The sequence below is a fragment of the Rhipicephalus microplus genome, chromosome 6, assembly GCF_043290135.1.
Source record: "Rhipicephalus microplus isolate Deutch F79 chromosome 6, USDA_Rmic, whole genome shotgun sequence".
NCBI classification, from domain to species: Eukaryota; Metazoa; Arthropoda; class Arachnida; order Ixodida; family Ixodidae; genus Rhipicephalus; species Rhipicephalus microplus.
The window spans coordinates 144746462-144770456 of NC_134705.1; the positions used below are offsets into that span (position 1 = coordinate 144746462).

The window sequence follows — 23995 nt, forward strand, 5'->3', positions numbered from 1 at the left end:
AAACCATCCCTCAAACGAAACCTCAGAGTATACTGGCAGAGCAAGTGGGATACACACACACAAAACAAACTACACGTTATTAAGCCACACCTTGGTCATTGGCCGCCCGTATCGAAATCGCGTTATACAGAGGTGATACTAACGAGACTCAGGATAGGACACACATACACGACACACACACACCTTTTGTCCGGTGGCGATCCACCATTGTGTGACAGATGTGGTGAAGCATTGACAGTCCTTCACATTTTAATTGAGTGCAAACAATTGGACACTGTAAGAAAACAACACTTTCCATTACCCTACCGACAACATATACCTTTACACCCTGCAATGTTTGTCGGTAGGGAACCGCTTTTTAGTTATAAATCATTGTTAGCGTTTTTAAAAGAAATTCATAGCTTTCATGTCATATACCCGGGCATACCGTAGCATGACCTCTCCAGAGAGGTTTTTGCTGCGGTGGCTACACAAGAAAGCACATGCCTCACGGCCCTTGGACGCAAGGGCATGAACGAGTGAGGCACTTGTGCTAATGCCATTCATATCCACCATCGTTTTTTATAATCACCAACTCTTGTCATCTATCCTCACCACACACACCTTTCACGGCATGGTCATGATTTTATTATTTGTATGTTTTTACCCGCCTTACCGCGAGGAATTTTATGGCCTTTATACAGCCGCTTATCACAATCATTGTCTATATTCTTAGTAACATGTACTGGCGCTCTTTGGCCGTGAAACGGCCCTTGCGCCACAAAACTTCAAACATCATCATCATCTATTCACATCACACACACCTTTCACCGCATGGTCATGATTTTATTACTTGTATGTTTTTACCCGCCTTACTGCGAGGAATTTTATGGCCCTTATACAGCCGCTTATCACAATCATTGTCCATAATTCTAGTAAGATGAACTGGCGCTCTTTGGCCGTGAAATGGCCCTTGCGCCATACAACATCAAACATCATCATCATCATCAAAACTGACGCAAGAGGGCAAGCCGTGGAAGATTTCATTTTATCAAATGACATCTGCCTTCTTAATTCCGGTGCTTTTACCTACTTTTCACCAACCTCGCGCACTTTTAGTTGCTTAGATCTCGCCATGTGTTCATCGTGTATTTTTAATGATTTTAAATGGGACGTCCTCAACACGTCTTATGGTAGTGATCATCAACCCGGCATCATAAAACTCATACCATCTTACCCAACTCTAACAAGCAGGCCACGCCGGTGGAAACTACAGCTCGCGAACTAACCAGTTTTCACAGAAAACGCTAAGCTCGATGAAGTTTTCTCATCGGAGCTTTCTGTTGAGGAACTAAACGAAGAAATCGTCAAAGTGTTAATCTTAGCAGCAGAAAAAGCAATACCGCAATCATCCGGCATCGTACGCAAGAAATTCAACCCTTGGTGGACAAACGAGTGTACTGATGCCAAAAAACTACAAAATAAGGCCTGGGGAATTCTACGAAGATACCCCACGTACACCAACCTCATTAACTTCAAACAGGCAAAAGCCAGAGCCCGATTTATTTGAAGACAGGCAGAAAAGGATTCATGGCAAAATTACATATCATCAATTAACAGTTCAGTCACATCTAAACACATCTGGGACCAGGTGAGGAAGTTCAAAGGAGAGTACTCCTCCTACACAATACCACTGCTCACAAGTCCAGACACACAATCAACACTAGAAGACCAGGCCAACCTATTAGGAGAACACTTTTATAAGGTATCATGCTCAGCAAATTACACCAATACATTCCTGAAATATAAAGAAAATGCAGAAAGACAAAGATTGCCTACTAGCAGTACCTCAAAAGAAAGTTAAAACCTTCCGCTTACGCTGCACGAATTGAACAGGGTACTCTCTGCCGGTAAAAAAACGGCTACAGGGTCTGACCAAATACACTACGCAATATTGGCACACCTATCCCAAGCATCCGCACGGGCACTTCTCCAATTCTTCAACAAAATATGGGACTCTGGCATAATGCCTGAAGATTGGAAAAAAGCCATAGTCATACCATTCCTAAAACCTGGTAAACCCCCAACAACCCCAAATAGCTACAGGCCCATTGCATTAACAAGTTGCCTTGCAAAAACTTACGAAAGCATCATAAATATTAGACTTACCTTCACTCTGGAATCGGAGCACCTATAGACGCACACCAGTGCGGATACAAAAAGGGCTGTTCCACCACTGATCACATTGTTAGGCTGGAACAAGAAATACGACAAGCATTTCTACACAAACAGTTCTGTCTCTCGGTCTTCTTTGACCTAGAGAAAGCATATGACACAACTTGGAGATACGGAATTCTGAGAAATCTAGCTAACTTAGGGATTCGCGGAAGAATGCTGAACTGCTTACACGATTTTTTATCGAATAGAACTTTTCAAGTACGTTTGGGTACGGTACTGTCACGAACATTTGTCCAAGAAAATGGTGTACCACAGGGCTGCGTTTTGAGCACCACCCTGTTTATAGTAAAAATGAACTCCATCAACAGGGCTATACCCCGTACAGTCATGCACTCCATCTATGTTGATGATCTGCAAATTGCATGCCGAGCCTCCAGCCTATCATCCTGCGAAAGGCAACTCCAAATTACAATAAATCGACTTATGAAATGGGCCGACCAAAATGGTTTCCGCTTTTCAGCCCAAAAAACCACAGCTGTTCTCTTTACACAAAAGAGAGGACTGTTCCCTGAACCCGCGCTCAAACTATACAACATCAACATGCCGGTAAAACAAGAACACAAATTTCTAGGAATCACATTCGACCGAAAACTAAACTTTCTGCCACACATAAATGCACTGAAAACTAAGGCAAATAGAGCACTCAGTGTGCTCAAAGTACTCTCCCATAAACACTGGGGTTCCGATCGATTCTGCCTTATACGTATTTACCGATCCCTTGTACGCAGCATTTTAGACTACGGATGCATAGTCTACGGCTCGGCGCGAAACTCATACAACCGCCGTCTTGACCCTATACACAACCTCGGTCTCCGTCTGTCAAGTGGTGCTTACAGAACATCACCTGTGCAAAGTCTATACGTAGAATGCAATGAGCCCCCTCTATGTGATCGAAGAGCATTACTAACCTTGTCATATGTTTTAAGAATAAGGTCGTCACCTGAACACATCTGCTATGAAATTGCCGCAAAATGTGACTCGCGCTCACACTATCTCAACAAACCGAACATAATCAAACCACTTGTCCTACGTTTCGAGGAATACTGCCGCTTTTATACCATCCCTGTTGAATCACTAGATGTCGCTATTAAACCACCAAGACTGCCGCCATGGTTTGACCTGTCACAGCTATGCGAATTTTCACTTAGCTGTTTCAACAAAAAAAGCACCCCACCAGAACACATAATCCAAGAATTTTATACACTTCAGCACGATTATAGGGATTACGAAGAATTTTACACAGATGGCTCAAAAACGGAGGACCACGTGGGTATTGGGATTGTGACGACGAAAAGCGCAATTTCTGTGAAAGTACCTCGTAGTCTTTCCATTTTTTCAGCTGAAGCTTATGCCTTGAGTGAAGCAGTTCGGAAAATCATCGCTGAAAAATACAAGAAAGCAATCATATACACCGACTCACTAAGCACACTAAAAGCACTACATATAAAATCCGAATGTGAGCCTATAGTAGGCGACATTCTAAACATGGTATACTTAAACAGCCAGGCAACCTGCATCCGTTTCTGCTGGGTCCCAAGTCATGTTGGGATACCTGGAAACGAAAAAGCAGATAAGTATGCTTCCCAGGCAGCCCATAAAACAGTAACAAAAGTAAAAATTTCCCTTAAAGATATCCAGAGAACAATTCGCCTGGCCCTACTAGCAAAATGGCAAAAGCAATGGGACACCTGCACGAACAATAAGCTCCACCTGGTGAAACCCACACTCGGGGAATGGAAGACCTGCCGTCACCAGCAACGGTTTATTGAAGTTGTATTATGCCGACTTCGCATTGGACACACACACTTGACGCACAACTTCTTACTCGCAAAGGAAGAACAACCAACGTGTGAAAAATGCCAAGAAGCATTAACACTTATGCACATCCTAATCACATGTCCTACTATTGATTGATTGATTGATGTGTGGGGTTTAACGTCCCAAAACCACTATATGATTATAAGAGACGCCGTAGTGGAGGGCTCCGGAAATTTAGACCACCTGGGGTTCTTTAACGTGCACCCAAATCTGAGCACACGGGCCTACAACATTTCCGCCTCCATCGGAAATGCAGCCGCCGCAGCCGGGATTCGAACCCGCGCCCTGCGGGTCAGCAGCCGAGTACCTTAGCCACTAGACCACCGCGGCGGGGCTGTCCTACTATTGAAACACAGAGACAAAAACATTTCAGCAAGCTATACAAACAACACGTACCGTTACACCCTGCTTTGTTCCTAGGAGATGACCCTCTAGTACCTCTGCCTGACTTGCTAAACTTTCTGAAAGAATGTAAGCTGTTAAATAAGCTTTAAAATCTCATCTTTTTAGCGTCCATTCCTGAAAGTCTTGTGTCTGGCGCAGCATAGCCTTAGCTGCTTTTGCGCCATAAAAAACCAAATTAACCTAACCTTACAAAAAGGGCTGTTCCACCACTGATCACATTGTTAGGCTGGAACAAGAAATACGACAAGCATTTCTACACAAACAGTTCTGTCTCTCGGTCTTCTTTGACCTAGAGAAAGCATATGACACAACTTGGAGATACGGAATTCTCAGAGATCTAGCTAACTTAGGGATTCGCGGAAGAATGCTGAACTGCTTACACGATTTTTTATCGAATAGAACTTTTCAAGTACGTTTGGGTACGGTACTGTCACGAACATTTGTCCAAGAAAATGGTGTACCACAGGGCTGCGTTTTGAGCACCACCCTGTTTATAGTAAAAGTGAACTCCATCAACAGGGCTATACCCCGTACAGTCATGCACTCCATCTATGTTGATGATCTACAAATTGCATGCCGAGCCTCCAGCCTATCATCCTGCGAAAGGCAACTCCAAATTACAATAAATCGGCTTACGAAATGGGCCGACCAAAATGGTTTCCGCTTTTCAGCCCAAAAAACCACAGCTGTTCTCTTTACACAAAAGAGAGGACTGTTCCCTGAACCCGCGCTCAAACTATACAACATCAACATGCCGGTAAAACAAGAACACAAATTTCTAGGAATCACATTCGACCGAAAACTAAACTTTCTGCCACACATAAATGCACTGAAAACTAAGGCAAACAGAGCACTCAATGTGCTCAAAGTACTCTCCCATAAACACTGGGGTTTCGATCGATTCTGCCTTATACGTATTTACCGATCCCTTGTACGCAGCATTTTAGACTACGGATGCATAGTCTACGGCTCGGCGCGAAACTCATACATCCGCCGTCTTGACCCTATACACAACCTCGGTCTCCGTCTGTCAAGTGGTGCTTACAGAACATCACCTGTGCAAAGTCTATACGTAGAATGCAATGAGCCCCCTCTATGTGATCGAAGAGCATTACTAACCTTGTCATATGTTTTAAGAATAAGGTCGTCACCTGAACACATCTGCTATGAAATTGCCGCAAAATGTGACTCGCGCTCACACTATCTCAACAAACCGAACCTAATCAAACCACTTGTCCTACGTTTCGAGGAATACTGCCGCTTTTATACCATCCCTGTTGAATCACTAGATGTCGCTATTAAACCACCAAGACTGCCGCCATGGTTGTGTGTAGCGACACCACGGACCCGAGCTAACGGGGGAGTTTCTACTCCCTCCCACGCCTAGCCGTGCGTGGCTTTGCCGTGTCCGGGGAAAAGGGGATCCTGGGGGTTGAGCTGACGCTGGGTGATTGGACCTTTAAGGCCCCCCGGCAGAGGCAACACACCCCTTTGGCCCCGGCTTCACGTAGACGGCACCCCTGGGCTGACCCACCCAGGGGAAATCGGCAGTCGCCTTTTCCTATCTCTCTCACCCTACATCTTCGTCTTTATCTCTTACTGTTTATCTGTCCTGTCTTCTACTCTCTTCTGTTTACTTCCAAACTTCCTGGCGGCGAGGGTTAACCCTGTGCAAATAGCCTACCTTGGTCTAGGCGCATTAGGTTATAGTTGCGTTGTACGGCTGGCGTCTGCAGGTTTTAGCATCCACAAACTTGTAGCGTCCCCTTGTTGGGCTCCGTGGTGGGTGGCCGCCAACGCTTCTGAAGAAAATTAAACTGGCATGCATAAAGCATTTCCCCTATTAAGTGATCGTACCGCCTTAAAGCGTGTACGCACCGAAGACTTAGGCTTTTTCAACCAATCAAGTGAAAACTTCCCCCATTTTCATGTTATACATAGTGAAATAAGCAGCAAGCAAGCCAGAACCGTATCACCCTTTGTAGTAGCCAGATGTCTCACAGAAACTCTTGGAGCCGGGTACAAAGTTACCAAAATGGCCAGCGGAGACCTCCTCCTTGAAGTCCGAGGAAAAGAACAGTTCGAAAAGCTACAGAATCTTTCAACTTTTGGTGACACTCCCATCACTGTAACGCCACACAGATCCATGAACACAACCCGTGGAGTAGTATCTGATGCTGATTTGCTCAGCTTGACTGAAGAGGAACTTCTGGAGGGGTGGGTGGAAGAGTCAGAATGTGACCAATGTACAAAGGATCACCATTAGAAGAGACAACAAGGCAACACCAACAAAACACCTAATACTCACGTTCGCTTCCAGTAATCTCCCAGAAAGTATTCAAACAGGCTACACTAAGACATCGATCAGACCATACATACCTAACCCACGTCGTTGTTTCAAATGCCAGAAGTATGGCCACGGCTCACAAAGCTGTCGTGGTCACCAAACTTGTGCAGAATGTGGAGTGTCAGGCCACAACTCTGACAATTGCGAAGAACCATCACACTGTGTGAACTGTGGCGGAAATCATGCCGCATACTCACGGTCTTGCTCATTTTGGAAAAAAGAAAAAGAAATTATCACATTGAAAATTAAAGAAAATATTACATTTAAGGAAGCAAGACGAAGAGTGTCGCCATTTTATGGCGCTACATATGCTGATGCGGCGCGTCAGGGGGCAACGCCGCAGCAGCCCTCGTCACTCCTTCGGCCAGCGCAGAGCGAGCCGACGGCTGTGGCACCTGCCCCCAAGGCGGCAGTAGTTCAGTCTACTCCGCCGCCTAGCGAATTGAGGCCGGAGACTCCAGGGTCCTCTGGTCTCAAGGCCTCCCCACACCAGGCGAGGCCTAAAATCCGAACCACCAGCTCGCATGTGCGGGCAACCAGTGCCTCTGCGGAGGCAATGGATACAACGGTACCCTTGGTACCAAAAGAGCGGCGCGCCTCCTTGGAGCGCGTTAAGAAAAATAAAAAACCAATAACGGGGCCGGACGACCGTCCTGCCACCTGAATTATTGACCTCACTCCAACACAGGATACTCTTTGTACACACAGCAGCATCTCTCTTGTTTAAATATGCAGACAGAAATATTACAGTGGAACATCCGAGGCCTTCTTCGAAACCTCGATGACTTACAAGAACTCCTCCATGAACACAATCCAAGAGTGCTGTGTGTACAGGAGACACACTTAAAACGAACTAACACAAACTTTTTACGTAACTATATAATCTTCCGAAAGGATAGAGATGATGCCATGCTACCATCCGGTGGTGTAGCGGTTATAGTAAGTCAAGGTATAGCATGCACACAATTACCCCTTCAAACTTCCCTCGAGGCGGTGGCTGTCCGAGCAGTTATTCTAAACAAACTTGTCACTGTTTGCTCTTTGTACATACCTCCGCACCACCGTCTCGAAAAACTTCAATTCCAGTCTTTAATCGACGAACTACCTGAACCTTATCTGGTCCTTGGGGACCTGAACGCACATAATGGTCTGTGGGGTGACTCTCGCTGTGATGCCCGAGGTCGTCTCATTGAAAAATTCCTCCTTTCATCGGGTGCTTGTCTGTTGAATAGGAAAGAGGCAACATACTATAACCTTGCCAACAAAACTTACTCTTCCATAGACCTCAGTATCGCATCTCCTTCACTTGTACCATTACTTCAGTGGAAAGTCATAAATAATCCATACGGAAGTGACCATTTCCCTTTAGTTTTGAGTACACCAATAACAAATGAATGTCCTCCACATGTTCCCAAATGGCTGGTAAACAAAGCCAACTGGGAACGATTTCAAAAGCTTACTCACCTAAATTGGACTGACATATGCGGGTTAGGCATAGATGAAGCTGTGCAGTACTTCACGGCTTTTCTTACTGACGCAGCAACCAAGTGCATTCCACAAACATCTGGACTGCCCGGCAAACGACACGTTCCGTGGTGGAACACTGAGTGCCAGAATGCGCGAAAGGAACAGAACAGGGCATGGAGGTTGCTGCGGAACTCGCCGACAGCGGAAAACCTTGAGAGCTTTAGAAAAATAAAATCTCGAGGCAGGAGAACGCGTCGGCAGGCCAGAAAAGAAAGCTGGCACAAGTTTTTATCAGGGATAAATTCATATACATAAGAGGCTAAAGTCTGGACCATGGTTCGTAGGGTAGCAGGAAGACAAGTACACTCACTCCCATTCGTAAACACACAAGGTGATAGCCTGGAAGATCAAGCGAACTTCCTCGGTGCACACTACGAGCAGGTGTCTAGCTCGTCACACTACACTGAAGCTTTCCAAAGACACAAAGCAAAGATAGAAAAGCAGAAACTAGAATCCAAGTGCACAAATTACGAGGAATACAACCAACCTTTCAACTTAGCTGAGCTACAAACATCACTAAACTCTTGCAATAATTCCGCTCCAGGCTACGACCGTGTCACATATGAAATGTTGAAAAACTTGCCGCTCGAAACGCGAAAAACTTTACTCTCTCTATACAATGCTATCTGGCTTTCAGGTGCCATCCCTGCTTCTTGGAAAGAGGCTATTGTTATCCCTATTTTGAAACAGGGCAAGGACCCTTCCTCAGTTTCAAGTTACAGGCCCATTGCACTAACCAGCTGCGTTTGTAAACTTTTTGAAAAAATGATAAACCGCCGACTTTTACATTTCCTTGAAACACACCACCTGCTCGACCAATTTCAGTGTGGGTTTCGGGAGGGTAGATCCACCACCGACCATCTGGTGCGTATCGAGGCACAGATCCGAGACGCTTTTGTCCACAAACAATACTTCCTCGCAGTGTTTCTCGATATCGAGAAGGCTTACGACACAACATGGCGTTTTGGGATATTAAGAGACTTGTCTCACCTGGGTGTGCGCGGTAGAATGCTTTCCATAATCGAGAGTTACTTGTCCAATCGGAAATTCCGCGTCCGTGTGGGCAGTACTCTCTCCCAAATATTTGTGCAAGAAACGGGAGTACCGCAAGGTGGTGTACTTAGTTGTACACTTTTTATTATAAAAATGAATTCCTTGCACCTGTCCATCCCCCGCAACATGTTCTATTCCACATATGTCGATGACGTCCAGCTTGGCTTTAAGTCATGCAACCTAGCAATGTGTGAGCGACAGGTTCAGTTAGGTTTAAACAAGGTCTCCAAATTTGCAGAGGAAAACGGATTCCGGCTGAACCCAGGAAAAAGCACGTGTGTCTTGTTCTCTCGAAAGAGAGGCATGCACTCAGAACCCGACATTGAACTGAACGGCCAACGTCTGTCTGTGAATGCGGAGCATAAATTCCTAGGCTTAATCTTGGACAACAAGTTGACCTTCGTACCACACATAAAGTATTTAAAAACAAAATGTTTAAAAGCCATGAATGTTATAAAAGTGTTGTCACGTACTACGTGGGGTAGTGATAGGCAATGCCTCATGAACCTCTATAGAAGCCTTATTCGTACCCGCTTAGATTATGGGGCCGTTGTCTATCAGTCTGCCACTCAATGTGCCTTGAAAATGCTGGACCCCGTGCACCATCTGGGCATCCGCCTTTCTACGGGTGCTTTTCGCACCAGCCCCGTAGAAAGCCTTTACGTTGAGTCAAATGAGTGGTCGCTTCATCTGCAAAGAACCTATACATGTCCTTTGTATATTCCCTTAAGGTGAAAGCAGACAAGAGGCACCCCTCATACTCTACTATTAATGACTTGGCGAGCTCCATTCTTTTTCAAAATAGGCCTTCAATGAGGCAGCCCTTCTCAGTTCGCCTGAAGGGTCTAGCTGAGGACACTGGAGTGTCACTCGAACACAGTTTAATGGCTCTTGTAGCATACCCGCCACCGTGGCAGTGGCAGACTATAGACTGCGATGTGTCTTTCCTAGAGGTTACAAAACATGCACCTATTGCCCATATCCGAACACACTTTCTGGAACTTCAACACAAATACACACGTCCTGAGTTCTTCACAGATGCCTCCAAGACTAACTCCTCTGTGTCCTACGCTGCTGTCGGCCCATCCTTTTCGGATGCTGGCCCTCTACATCCACGCACAAGTATCTTCACAGCGGAAGCTTACGCGATACTGGTGGCAGCTAAACACATCAAACAATTACAAATACAAAAAGCAGTAATTTATACAGACTCCCTCAGTGTGGTAACGGCTCTGCACAGTCTTAAAAAACAAAAAAACCCAGTCCTTGTCTCACTTTACTCCATTTTGTGCACACTCTACACACACAAACAACATGTTGTAGTGTGCTGGGTGCCAGGGCACCGTGAGATCCAAGGCAACGTGAGGGCGGATCAGCTCGCTGCATCCGTCCATGAGAGCACCGCCATTACATCCATATCAATCCCGGCCCTTGATCTTAAGCCGTCTCTCAAACTAAACCTCAGGAACTACTGGCAGAGCAAGTGGGATACACACACACAAAACAAACTACACGTTATCAAGCCACACCTTGGCCATTGGCCACCAGTATCAAAATCACGTCTAACAGAGGTAACACTAACAAGACTCAGGATAGGGCACACATACACGACACACACACATCTTTTATCCGGTGGGGACCCACCATTGTGTGATAAATGTGGTGAGGCTTTAACAGTTCTTCACATTTTAATTGAGTGCAAAGAATTGGACACTGTAAGAAAACAACACTTTCCATTACCCTACCGACAACATATACCTTTACACCCTGCAATGTTCGTCGGTAGGGAACCGCTTTTTAGTCACAAATCATTGTTAGCGTTTTTTAAAGAAATTCATAGTTTTCACATCATACACCCGGGCATCCCGTAGCATGACCTCTCCAGAGAGGTTTTTGCTGCGATGGTTACACAAGAAAGCACTTGCCTCACGGCCCTTGGACGCAAGGGTATGAACGAGTGAGGCACTTGTGCTAATGCCATAAATATCCGCCATCGTCTTTTATTATCACCAACTTTTGTCATCTATTCACACCGCACACACCTTTCACGACATGGTCATGATTTTATTACTTGTATGTTTTTACCCGCCTTACCGCGAGGAATTTTATGGCCCTTATACAGCCGCTTATCGCAATCATTGTCCATGTTTTTAGTAAGATGAATTGGCGCTCTTTGGCCGTGAAATGGCCCTTGCGCCATAAAACATCAAACATCATCATCATCATGCCGCCATGGTTTGACCTGTCACAGCTATGCGAATTTTCACTGAGCCGTTTCAACAAAAAAAGCACCCCACCAGAACACATAATCCAAGAATTTTATACACTTCAGCACGATTATAGGGATTACGAAGAATTTTACACAGGTGGCTCAAAAACGGAGGACCACCCCGCAGGGGCGCCTGCGCAAGTAGGCGTTTGGTGTGTAGCGACACCACGGACCCGAGCTAACGGGGGAGTTTCTACTCCCTCCCACGCCTAGCCGTGCGTGGCTTTGCCGTGTCCGGAGAAAAGGGGATCCTGGGGGTTGAGCCGACGCTGGGTGATTGGACCTTTAAGGCCCCCCGGCAGAGGCAACACACCCCTTTGGCCCCGGCTTCACGTAGACGGCACCCCTGGGCTGACCCACCCAGGGGAAATCGGCAGTCGCCTTTTCCTATCTCTCTCTCCCTACATCTTCGTCTTTATCTCTCACTTTTTATCTGTCCTGTCTTCTCCTCTCTTCTGTTTACTTCCAAACTTCTTGGCGGCTAGGGTTAACCCTGTGCAAATAGCCTACCTTGGTCTAGGCGCATTGGGTTATAGTAGCGTTGTACGGCTGGCGTCTGCAAGTTTAGGACCCGCAAACTTGTAGCGTCCCCTAGTTGGGCTCCGTGGTGGGTGGCCGCCAACGCTTCTGAAGAAAATTAAACTGGCTTGCATAGAGCATTTCCATTATTAAGTGATCGTACCGCCTTGAAGTGCGTACGCACCGAAGACTTAGGATTTTTCAACCGATCAAGTGAAAACTTCCCTCATTTTCATGTTATACATAGTGAGATAAGCAGCAAGCAAGCCAGAACCGTATCACCCTTTGTAGTAGCCAGATGTCTCACAGAAACTCTTGGAGCCGGGTACAAAGTTACCAAAATGGCCAGCGGAGACCTCCTCCTTGAAGTTCGAGAAAAAGAACAGTTTGAAAAGCTACAGAGTCTATCAACTTTTGGTGACACTCCCATCACTGTAACGCCACACAGATCGATGAACACAACCCGTGGAGTAGTTTCTGATGCTGGTTTGCTCGGCTTGACTGAAGAGGAACTTCTGGAGGGGTGGAAGAGTCAGAATGTGACCAATGTGCAAAGGATCACCATTAGAAGAGACAACAAGGTAACACCAACGAAACACCTGATACTCACGTTCGCTTCCAGTAATCTGCCAGAAAGTATTCAAACAGGGTACACAAAGACGTCGATCAGACCATACATACCTAACCCACGTCGTTGTTTCAAATGCCAGAAGTATGGCCACGGCTCACAAAGCTGTCGTGGTCACCAAACTTGTGCACAATGTGGAGTGTCAGGCCACAACTCTGACAATTGCGAAGAACCATCACACTGTGTGAACTGTGGCGGAAATCATGCCGCATACTCACGGTCTTGCTCATTTTGGAAAAAAGAAAAAGAAATTATCACATTGAAAATTAAAGAAAATATTACATTTAAGGAAGCAAGACGAAGAGTGTCGCCATTTTATGGCGCTACATATGCTGATGCGGCGCGTCAGGGGGCAACGCCGCAGCAGCCCTCGTCACTCCTTCGGCCAGCGCAGAGCGAGCCGACGGCTGTGGCACCTGCCCCCAAGGCGGCAGTAGTTCAGTCTACTCCGCCGCCTAGCGAATTGAGGCCGGAGACTCCAGGGTCCTCTGGTCTCAAGGCCTCCCCACACCAGGCGAGGCCTAAAATCCGAACCACCAGCTCGCATGTGCGGGCAACCAGTGCCTCTGCGGAGGCAATGGATACAACGGTACCCTTGGTACCAAAAGAGCAGCGCGCCTCCTTGGAGCGCGTTAAGAAAAATAAAAAAACCAATAACGGGGCCGGACGAACGTCCTGCCACCTGAATTAACGAGCTCACTCCAACACAGGATACTCTCTGTACACACAGCAGCATCTCTCTTGTTTAAATATGCAGACAGAAATATTACAGTGGAACATCCGAGGCCTTCTTCGAAACCTCGATGACTTACAAGAACTCCTCCATGAACACAATCCAAGAGTGCTGTGTGTACAGGAGACACACTTAAAACGAACTAACACAAACTTTTTACGTAACTACATAATCTTCCGAAAGGATAGAGATGATGCCATGCCACCATCCGGTGGTGTAGCGGTTATAGTAAGTCAAGGTATAGCATGCACACAATTACCCCTTCAAACTTCCCTCGAGGCGGTGGCTGTCCGAGCAGTTATTCTAAACAAACTTGTCACTGTTTGCTCTTTGTACATACCACCGCACCACCGTCTCGAAAAACTTCAATTCCAGTCTTTAATCGACGAACTACCTGAACCTTATCTGGTCCTTGGGGACCTGAACGCACATAATGGTCGGTGGGGTGACTCTCGCTGTGATGCCCGAGGCCGTCTCATTGAACAATTCCTCATTTCATCGGGTGCTTGTCTGTTGAATAGGAAAGAGGCAGCATACTATAACCTTGCCAACAAAACTTACTCTTCCATAGACCTCAGTATCGCATCTCCTTCACTTGTACCATTACTTCAGTGGAAAGTCATAAATAATCCATACGGAAGTGACCATTTCCCTTTAGTTTTGAGTACACCAATAATAAAAGAATGTCCTCCACATGTTCCCAAATGGCTGGTAAACAAAGCCAACTGGGAACGATTTCACAAGCTTACTCACCTAAATTGGACTGGCCCCGCAAGGGCGCCTGTTAAAGCAGGCGTTTGGTGTGTAGCGACACCACGGACCCGAGCTAACGGGGGAGTCTCTACTCCCTCCCACGCCTAGCCGTGCGTGGCTTTGCCGTGTCCGGGGAAAAGGGGATCCTGGGGGTTGAGCTGCCGCTGGGTGATTGGACCTTTAAGGCCCCCCGGCAGAGGCAACACACCCCTTTGGCCCCGGCTTCACGTAGACGGCACCCCTGGGCTGACCCACCCTGGGGAAATCGGCAGTCGCCTTTTCCTATCTCTCTCTCCCTACATCTTCGTCTTTCTTACTTTTTTAGCTTTCCTGTCTACTTCTCTCTTCTGTTTACTTCCAATTTTCCTGGCGGCAAGGGTTAACCCTGTGCAAATAGCCTACCTTGGTCTAGGCGCATTGGGTTATAGTGGCGTTGTACGGCTGGCGTCTGCAGGTTTCAGCATCCGCAAACTTGTAGCGTCCCCTCGTTGGGCTCCGTGGTGGGTGGCCGCCAACGCTGCTGAACAACATACAATTAGCATGCATAAAGCATTCCCTTTACTCAGTGATCGTGCCTCCTCAAAGCGGGTACGCACCGAAGACATCAATTTTTTCAACCGGCCAAGACAATTGTTTCCTCATTTTCACGTTATACACTGCGAAAAAACTAACAAGCAAGCCAGAACTGTATCCCCCTTCGTAGTTTCTAGATGCTTAACCGAAACTCTCGGTGCCATGTACAAGGTTACCAAAATGGCCAGTGGAGATCTACTCCTTGAAATACGTGACAAAGACCAATTCGATAAACTGAACACCATCACAACGTTTGGAGACACACCCATCAGTATTACGCCACACAGGTCCATGAACTCATCTCGCGGGGTCGTATCGGACGTAGATTTGCTTGAGCTGACGGAAGCTGAACTCCTGGAAGGATGGAAAAGCCAGAACGTGACAAACGTACAGCGTATTAAGATCAGAAGAGATCAAAAGGAAATCCCAACCAAACACTTAGTACTGACCTTTGCTTCGAGCGATTTGCCGGAAACTATTCAGACTGGGTACACAAAGACATCCGTGAGACCATATATTCCCAACCCCCGCCGTTGCTTCCAATGTCAGAGATATGGCCACGGCTCGCAAAGCTGTCGTGGCCGGAAAACTTGTGCTCTGTGTGGAGTCGTGGGCCATGCGTCCGACAACTGCGAAGCACCTGCACACTGTGTGAACTGTGGCGGTAATCACGCTGCGTACTCACGTTCCTGTTCTTTCTGGAAAAAAGAAAAAGAGATCATCACTTTAAAGATAAAAGAAAACATTACATTTAAAGAAGCAAGAAAAAGAGTCTCGCCATTTTATGGCCCCACATATGCTGATGCGGCGCGCCAGGGGGCAGTGTCGCACCAGCCCTCGCCACTCCTTCGGCCTGCGCAGAGCGAGCCATTGGCTGTGGCGCCTGCCCCCAAGGCGGCAGTAGTTGATTCTACTCCGCCTACTATTGAACAGAGACCAGAGAATCCAGGGTCCTCGGGTCTCAAGGCCTCACCTCGCCAGGCGAGGCCCAAGATTCGAAAAACCAGCTCGCATGAGCGGACATCCAGTGCCTCCGAGGAGGCAATGGATACGGCGGCACCCTTGGTGCCAAAAGAGCGGCGCGGCTCTCTGGAGCGCGCCAAGAGAACTAAGAAGCTCATAACAGGGCCTGATAATAGCCCTGTTACTTGAGCTTGATCTTTCACTTTAAACAAGTCACACCCTTAACGTACACACAGCACTACTTTACTTCCAATATGGAAACACAAATTATTCATTGGAACGTCAGAGGCCTGCTTAAAAACCTCGACGACGTCCAAGAGCTTTTATGCAAACACTCACCTCAAGTGCTGTGTGTACAGGAAACACACCTAAAATCCTCCAATACAAATTTTTTACGTGCTTACGTCATATACCGAAAGGACCGAGATGATGCTGTGGCGTCATCCGGTGGCGTAGCCATTATTGTTAACCAAGGAGTAGCGTGTACACATTTACCACTCCAGACATCCCTTGAGGCGGTGGCTGTTCGAGCGGTACTTTTAAACAAACTCGTCACCATTTGCTCTTTGTATGTACCTCCCCACCACCGTCTTGAAAGACGTGAATTTCAGTCTTTAATAGACGAACTGCCTGAACCCTATTTGCTTCTTGGCGACCTAAATGCACATAGTGGACTCTGGGGCGATTCTCGCTGTGATGCACGAGGTCGTCTCATTGAACAATTTCTCTTCTCTTCCGGTGCCTGTTTGTTGAATAGGAAAGTGCCAACATACTATAACGTTGCCAACAAAACATACTCGTCTATAGACCTCAGCATCGTATCGCCTTCACTCCTACCCCTACTGAAATGGAAAATCATAAATAATCTATATGGAAGTGACCATTTTCCTGTAGTGTTGAGTTCACAAACAACATATGAATGTCCTCTACATGTTCCCAAATGGCTGATGAACAAAGCAGACTGGGAACAGTTCCACAACACTACACGTTTGAGTTGGACAGACATATGTAGGTTAGACATAGATGAAGCTGTGAAGTACTTCACAGCTTTTCTAACTGACGCAGCAGCCAGGTGCATACCGCAAACATCTGGAATGCCCGGCAAACGACACGTCCCATGGTGGAACACGGAGTGTCGTAATGCGCGAAAGGAACAGAACAGGGCATGGAGATTGCTGCGCAACTCGCCAACAGCGGAAAATCTTGACACGTTCAAGAAAATAAAGTCTCAAGGAAGGAGAACGCGTCGGCAGGCCAGAAGAGAAAGCTGGCAGAAGTTTTTGTCGGGGATCAATCATACACACAGGAGGCAAAAGTCTGGAACCTGGTCGGTAGGATAGCAGGGAAACAAGTACACACACTTCCACTCGTAAACACTCAAGGTGATACCTTGGAAGATCAGGCAAACTTCCTCGGGGCACACTTTGAACGGGTATCCAGCTCGTCCCACTATACTGACACTTTCCAAAAATACAGAACAAGAATAGAAAAGCAGAAACTAGAACATAAATCCACTAGATACGAGGCATATAACCAAGCTTTCAGTCTAGCTGAGCTCCGAACATCTCTAAACTCCTGCAGCACTTCTGCCCCAGGTTCTGACCGTGTGGTGTATGAAATGCTAAAAAAACCTACCAGCTGAAACACGAAAAACCTTACTTTGTTTGTACAATGCTATTTGGTCTACTGGCACTATCCCTACTTCCTGGAAAGAGGCGATTATTATTCCCATTTTGAAAGAGGGCAAGGACCCTTCTTTAGCTTCAAGGTATAGGCCTATTGCACTTACAAGCTGCTTGTGTAAAGTATTCGAAAAAATGATAAACTGCCGACTTCTACATATTCTTGAAACAAACAATTTGCTCGACCCATTTCAGTGCGGGTTTCGAGAAAGTAGATCCACCACAGACCACCTTGTTCGTATCGAGGCACAGATAAGAGACGCCTTCGTCCATAGACAATATTTTCTCTCTGTGTTCCTCGATATCGAAAAGGCGTATGATACAACATGGCGTTTCGGAATTCTAAGAGACCTGTCCCACCTTGGTGTGCGCGGAAGAATGTTTCATATAATCGAAAGTTACCTGTCAAACCGGACATTCCGTGTCCGTCTAGGCAGTGTGCTCTCCCAAACATTTGTCCAGGAAACAGGCGTGCCACAAGGTGGTGTGCTTTGTTGCACACTTTTTATCATCAAAATGAATTCTTTGCACTTGTCCATTCCCCGCATGATGTTCTATTGTACATATGTCGACGACGTTCAGCTTGGCTTCAAGTCATGCAACTTAGCCATGTGTGAGCGGCAGGTTCAGATGGGTTTAAATAAGGTCTCCAAATGGGCAGACGAAAACGGATTTCGACTTAACCCACAAAAAAGCACGTGTGTCTTGTTCTCTCGAAAGAGAGGCATGCACTCTGAACCTGACATTCGGCTGAACGGGCAACGTCTGTCCGTCAAAGCCGAGCATAAATTCTTAGGCTTAATCTTGGACAACAAGTTTACCTTCGTATTGCACATCAAGTATTTAAAAACAAAATGTTTAAAAGCCATGAATGTTATAAAAGTGTTGTCACGTACTACGTGGGGTAGTGATAGGCAATGACTCATGAACCTCTATAGAAGCCTTATTCGTACCCGCTTAGATTATGGGGCCGTTGTCTATCAGTCTGCCACTCAAAGTGCCTTGAAGATGCTTGACCCCGTGCACCATTTGGGCATCCGCCTTTCTACGGGTGCTTTTCGCACCAGCCCCGTAGAAAGCCTATATGTTGAGTCAAATGAGTGGTCGCTTCATCTGCAGAGAACTTACATGTCCTTTGTTTATTTCCTTAAGGTGAAAGCAGACAAGAAGCACCCCTCATATTCTACAATTAATGATTTGTCGAGCTCGACACTGTTTCAAAACAGGCCTTCGATGAGGCAGCCCTTCTCAATTCGCCTGAAGTGTCTAGCTGAAGAAACTGAAGTGTCACTTGAACATAGTTTAATGGCTCCTGTAGCATACCCGCTACCGTGGCAGTGGCAGACTATAGACTGCGATGTGTCTTTCCTAGAGGTTACAAAACATGCACCTATTGCCCATATCCGAACATACTTTCTCGAACTTCAACACAAATACACATGTCCTGAGTTCTTCACAGATGCCTCCAAGACTAACTCCTCTGTGTCCTACGCTGCTGTCGGCCCATCCTTTTCGGATGCTGGCCCTCTACATCCACGCACAAGTATATTCACAGCGGAAGCTTACGCGATACTGGTGGCAGCTAAACACATCAAACAATTACAAATACAAAAAGCAGTAATTTATACAGACTCCCTCAGTGTGGTAACGGCTCCTATCGTTATTAGCACATCAATAACAAATACATGTCCTGCACAGGTTCCCAAATGGCTCACCGACAAAGCCAATTGGGAAAAGTTTCAAAAAATGACTTTATTATCTTGGACTGACATGGCGACATTGAGCATAGAGGATGCTGTATGCTACTTCACAGCTTTCTTGGTTGATGCAGCAACAAAATGTATTCCCCAAACATGTGGACCGTCAAGCAAACGACGAGTACCATGGTGGAATAATGAGTGCCGTGATGCTCGAAAAAAACAAAATAAGGCATGGAGGTTGCTTAGATACTCGCCCACTGCCGAGAATCTTGTAAACTTTAAAAACGTTAAGTCGCAAGCAAGGAGGACGCGCCGACAGGCGAAAAGAGAAAGTTGGCACAAATTTGTGTCGGGAATTAACTCATACACAGATGAGTCGAGAGTCTGGAGTACGGTTGGTAAGGTGGCAGGACGAGGAGCACATTCTCTTCCTCTAGTGAACACCCAAGGCGAGAGTTTGGAAGACCAGGCAAACACTCTCGGAGCACACTTTGAACAGGTCTCCAGCTCAACACACTATAGTGAAGCGTTCCGACGATACAAAACCGCAATAGAAAAACAGAGATTAGAGCGCAAGCCCAGAACACATGAGGCATACAACGAACCTTTCTGTTTGGCTGAACTGCAGGCCTCATTTGCCTGCTGCAATAAATCTGCCCCAGGCCCGGACCGTGTGGCATATGAAATGTTGAAACACCTGCCCACTGAAACCCAGAAAGCTCTCCTCTCTCTCTATAATGCGATATGGTCTTCTGGCGAGCTACCCTCAGCCTGGAAGGAAGCTATCACAATCCCAATTCTAAAACAAGGCAAGGACCCGGCCTCAGTTTCCAGCTACAGGCCAATAGCATTAACCAGCTGTATTTGCAATGTCTTTGAAAAAATGATTAACAGGCGCCTGATGCACTTCCTTGAAATTAATGGCCTACTTGACCCATACCAGTGTGGATTTCGAGAGGCTCGGTCCACCACTGACCACCTTGTCCGTATCGAAGCACAAATTCGCGATGCTTTTGTTCATAAGCAATTTTTTCTGTCTGTGTTCCTCGATATGGAAAAGGCATATGACACTGCATGGCGCTTCGGCATATTGCGAGACCTGTCACATTTAGGTGTGCGGGGTAGAATGCTGACAGTTATCGAAAGCTACCTGTCCAATCGTACATTCCGTGTCCAAGTTGGCACCGTCTTCTCTCGAGTATTTGTCCAAGAAACAGGAGTGCCACAAGGAGGTGTATTGAGCTGCACACTTTTCATAGTTAAAATGAATTCCTTGCACCTGTCTCTCCCACGAAATATTTTTTACTGCATATATGTCGATGATGTGCAGATTGGTTACAAATCGTGCAACACCTCAATGTGCCAACGCCAAGTTCAACTAGGGTTGAACAAGGTATCTCAATGGGCAAACGAGAATGGTTTTATACTCAACGCGCAAAAGAGCACTTGTGTCTTGTTCAGCCGAAAGAGGGGCCTCCATCCTGACCCAGACATTGACCTGCATGGTCAAGCTCTGTCAGTGAAGACCGAGCACAAGTTTCTTGGTCTCATATTAGACACTAAGCTAACCTTCATCCCACACATCAAGTATTTAAGGGACAGGTGCTTAAAAACAATGAACATTTTGAAAGTGTTGTCACGCACTACATGGGGTAGCGACAGGAAATGTTTAATTAACCTATATAAAAGCCTCGTACGCACACGCCTAGATTACGGTGCTATAATTTATCAGTCGGCAACACCATCAGCCTTGAAAATTCTCGACCCTGTCCACCATCTAGGCATTCGCCTCTCTACGGGTGCTTTCCGCACCAGCCCTGTGGAGAGCCTGTACGTGGATTCGAATGAATGGTCGCTCCACCTACAAAGATGTTCCTTGTCCTTTCTGTACTTTTTGAAGGTGAAGGCAGACAAGAAACACCCTTCCCATTTCATAATTAATGATTTGTCTTGTTCTGGCTTGTTCGAGAACCGTCCTTCGTTTAGGCAGCCCTACGCGCTGCGTGTAAGGAGCCTGGCCGAAGAAACAGGTGTGCCTCTTCTTGAACCCAGTTTGATGGCTCCTGCAACATATCTGCCACCGTGGCAGTGGCAGCTTATAGACTGTGATATCTCTCTTGTTGATGTCACAAAGCACGCACCACTAGCACACATACATACAGTTTTCCTAGAACTACAACATAAATACACATGCCCCGAGTTCTTTACCGATGCGTCAAAGTCAAACACTTCTGTGTCATATGCAGCGGTAGGCCAATCCTTTTCCGAGGCTGGCGTTCTTCATCCTAATGCAAGCATTTTCACAGGAGAAGCTTACGCAATACTGGCGGTCGTAAAACACATTTTATAAACAGATAAAATTACAAAAGGCGGTAATATACACAGATTCCCTAAGCATGGTCAAAGCCCTGAAAACTCCTAAAAACACAAGAACCCCGTGCTGGTGTCACTCTACTCACTTCTGTGCACACTTTACACATCAAAACAGCATGTCGTTGTCTGCTGGGTTCCAGGGCACCGTGAAATACAAGGAAACGTTTTGGCCGACAATCTGGCTGCTTGCGCCAATGTCACTACTGCCAATGCATCAACACCAGTCCCTGCACTTGACTTAAAACCTTTCATAAAACGAAAGCTCAGGGAGTATTGGCAGAGGATGTGGGATAAACACACAGATAATAAACTACATGCTATTAAGCCGCAACTAGGTTATTGGCCGCCACTATCAAAATCACGACACACAGAAGTAATACTAACAAGGCTTAGAACAGGACACACACATTCCACACACTCATTTCTTCTGTCCACCGGTGATCCACCATATTGTGAGAGATGTGGAGACCCCCTTACGGTTCTCCACATTCTCGTCCAGTGCAATGAGCTAGATGCTCTAAGAAAAAAGCACTTTTTACTGCCCTACCGACAGCAGCTCCCTCTACACCCTGGGATGCTCATCGGTAGGGATCCGCTTTTTAAACTGCATGCACTTTTTAGGTTTTTAAAAGATGTGCAAAGCTTTCACCCGATATTTCGAGGTCATCCGTAGCACGACCTCTATAGTGTGGTCGTCCCCCGCAGGGGCGCCTGCGCAAGTAGGCGTTTGGTGTGTAGCGACACCACGGACCCGAGCTAACGGGGGAGTTTCTACTCCCTCCCACGCCTAGCCGTGCGTGGCTTTCCCGTGTCCGAGGAAAAGGGGATCCTGGGGGTTGAGCCGACGCTGGGTGATTGGACCTTTAAGGCCCCCCGGCAGAGGCAACACACCCCTTTGACCCCGGCTTCACGTAGACGGCACCCCTGGGCTGACCCATCCAGGGGAAATCGGCAGTCGCCTTTTCCTATCTCTCTCTTCCTACATCTTCGTCTGTATCTCTCTCTTTTTATCTGTCCTGTCATCTTCTCTTTTCCGTTTACTTCCGAATTTCCTGGCGGCGAGGGTTAACCGTGTGTAGTTACCCAACCTTGGGTAGTTATATTCGGTTATAGCGGCGATGCATGGCTGGCGTCTCCAAGTGTTCACTAGTCAACCTTGTAGCGTCCCCTTGTTGGGCTCGGTGGTGGGTGGCCACCATCGCCGCCGAACTTTATAGTATTTTTATGGCAAAAGCTTTTCCCCTCCTTCCTGATCGCTCCCTAAAAAGGTGGCGCACCGATGATACTTTCCTGCTAAACACACCAAAGCCGACATTCCCAAAGTACCATGTAATCCACAGTCAAAACGAAAACAAGACAGTCCGAGCCATTTCACCCTTCCTCGTTTCCAAAACTCTCACAGAAGCAATAGGCCCAGGTTATAAAGTGACAAAGATGGGAAGTGGCGATCTTCTTTTGGAGCTACGTGACAAAGTCCAGTATGAAAAGCTGTCTAAGCTTGTAGCCTTTGGGGAAACCCCTGTTTCCGTGGGCCCACACAGGTCCATGAACACTGTCCGTGGCGTAGTTTCTGATGATGACCTTACTGAGCTTTCTGAAAGTGAGCTGCTCGAAGGTTGGCAGGACCAGAACGTGGTCAAAGTTCAACGAATAACAATAAGGCGCAACAACAAACTGACCCCTACAAAACACGTAATAGTTACCTTCGGAACAAGTGACCTACCAGAATCAATCGAAACCGGCTATTGTAAGCTTCGTGTAAGACCATACATTCCCAACCCTCGTCGATGTTTCAAGTGCCAACGTTTCGGTCATGGATCGCAGAGTTGCAGAGGGCGTGCCACTTGCGCAAAGTGCGCATCCATTCAACACATATCAGACAACTGCACCTCAGAAACATCTCATTGTTCGAACTGTGAAGGAGATCACGCTGCCTACTCACGATCATGCCCCGCATGGAAAAAAGAAAAACAAATAGTAGAACTCAAGGTTAAATTCAATCTCACATTCCAAGAAGCACGCCAACGTTTCGCAATACACAACCCGTCTTATCCCTCCTTTGCAGATGTGACGCGCCGGGGCGCCGCGCCACATGCCTCGGCACCCGCGAATGTCACACAGTGTGTGGCCGCGGTCGTGCCGCCAGCGCCCCCGGCTGGAGCAGCCTGTACTGCTCCGCCACCTGACAAACAGGGCCGGCAGACCCCGGTGTCTGCCGAACCTGGGACCACTGCAGGCGCAGTTAGGTCCAAAAGTTCAGTGAATGTGCCTGCCCAGCAGGCACCATCCACCACCTCACAAGAGGTGATGGATACAAGTCCCACTCCTCCGGCGCCTCAGACGCCGAAGGATAGGCGCAACTCCTTAGAGCGCGCCAAAAAAGAAAAACATCGAATCACGGGGCCCTCAAAAGGCCCTGTAAACTAACGCAACAC

At 46.9% G+C, this 23995-nt stretch overlaps 1 long non-coding RNA gene across 1 annotated transcript in view; it reads right to left on the bottom strand.

Moving 5' to 3' along the window:
• Positions 1-4623, bottom strand: part of LOC142765592 (uncharacterized) — a 63924-nt gene extending 59301 nt beyond the window's left edge. The window contains exon 1 of the long non-coding RNA XR_012884326.1: positions 4440-4623. This is a non-coding gene — a long non-coding RNA (uncharacterized LOC142765592). The remainder of the gene's footprint in view (positions 1-4439) is intronic.
• Between the last annotated feature and the right edge of the window lie 19372 nt (positions 4624-23995).